This window comes from Mandrillus leucophaeus, unplaced genomic scaffold, assembly GCF_000951045.1.
Source record: "Mandrillus leucophaeus isolate KB7577 unplaced genomic scaffold, Mleu.le_1.0 Scaffold170, whole genome shotgun sequence".
Classification (NCBI taxonomy): domain Eukaryota; kingdom Metazoa; phylum Chordata; class Mammalia; order Primates; family Cercopithecidae; genus Mandrillus; species Mandrillus leucophaeus.
Genome location: NW_012101699.1, coordinates 1440289 through 1442012, shown reverse-complemented (window position 1 = coordinate 1442012; position 1724 = coordinate 1440289).

Sequence of the window (1724 nt, the reverse complement as noted above, 5' to 3'; positions counted from 1 at the left end):
CAGTTCACATGCACCCACACGCTCCCAGTTCACATCCACCCACACACGCCCATTTGGGGTGGCAAACCACTCTTGCCACCCTGCCAGCAAGCTCTTTCTTGCTGCACTTGCTACTCTGTTGGCCTGTTTTCTCCCTTCCACCTTATTAGTGGGGACATGAGGTTCATCCAAATAGCAAATTGGCAGGCCACTCCTGCCACCCCCAGCCACTCTGGGTTGGATTAGTGGTCGGTCCCCAGGAGGTGATCAGGCTCCCCTTTGTCCCTATGGGACAGGCTTTCCTGCCTTGGGCCTTTCTCCTTACAGCAGTTCCTGAAGTGCTGCTATCGTCCCGCAGCCCTGTCTCTGGTTCTACTGCACTGTGGGGCAGGGCACGGGGACACAGGCAGAGCCGGTCTCCATCCGGTATTTTTAGTAGAGACGGGGTTCACTGTGTTAGCCAGGATGGTCTCGATCTCCTAATCTTGTGATCCGCCTGCCTCAGTCTCCCAAAATGCTGGGATTACAGATGTGAGCCACTGCGCCTGGCCTGCCCTCCTGCTTTTTAATTTAACATGGTGCAGATGACAATGTTCACTAAAAGCTGTGATCCGTCATGACTACTGACTCATGAATATATAACAACTACAAAAAGAACCCAAACAAATAAGAAAGAGGCTTGATTTACAGGGCTAGAGCCAAGGAGCCCTGTAGGAGGAATGAGGAGGCTGTTATCAGAGCCCTGTGGAATGACCCATAGCCCCAGAGTCCACTCCGACCTGCAGCCTCACAAGGCCATGATGTAGATGAGCACAACACAGAGCAAGGGCTGGTCCTAACTGAGTAGCTGTGACCGTGGCCCTCCAGCTCAGAGTGGGAGCTCCCACACCTTCAGCTCAGTGTGAACGTGAGGTGTGCCAACCTTGATTTGAGCATACTTTCACTTGCCATCCAGCAACCAAGAAAGGAACTCTGGATTCTCAGGGCTCAGAGTGTCCAGGGAAATAATCTGTCTGCCTGTCTGTTTGCTAGTTTGCCTGTACTGTTTTGTTTCTGAAAGGATTTAGGATGTGTTAGTCAGGATGGGCCTGGTTTGCTGCAATAACAACCCCAAATCTCAGTGGCTTCACATGACAAGGTTTATTTCTCACAGCTCATACTACAGGAGGGGAATGACGCCTCCGCCATCTGGATTCATCACTATGGCTCTTAAAGGCTTTTGCCCAGAAGTGACACACATTCCTTCTGCCAACATTTCATTAGTCATATAAGTCACATGGCCAAACCTTTCCTCAAGATGCCAGGAATGAAAAACCTTTCCATAGGCCTAGAAGGAAAAGAACCAGAAATATCAGTGAACTACGGGAAAGACCACCCTTGGCAGTGTGTCTGTGTTTATATTATATACACATTGAAAAAATATATATTTATACACATTGAAGACGAAATGCCTCTTGCACTAAAAATAGAGCACCTTCTTGGTAGCACAGCTAAATTTCATTTAGCCTTTGAACCGTTTACCTTGGTCAATCCTCACCTAATCAATCAGTCAGGAGGTGATGGCAGTATACCAGAGAGCTGGGCCTCCTCAGTGACACCCAAATACACCAAAGCCCTTGCCCTTCCACACCTTTCCTCCAGGGTTTCCCCCACTCACCGCTGTGTCTGTTGACTGACAAGACCTAGACTTTTGGTCCTGAAATTTGACAGATAACTATTTTATTTTAATTATTATTATTATTATT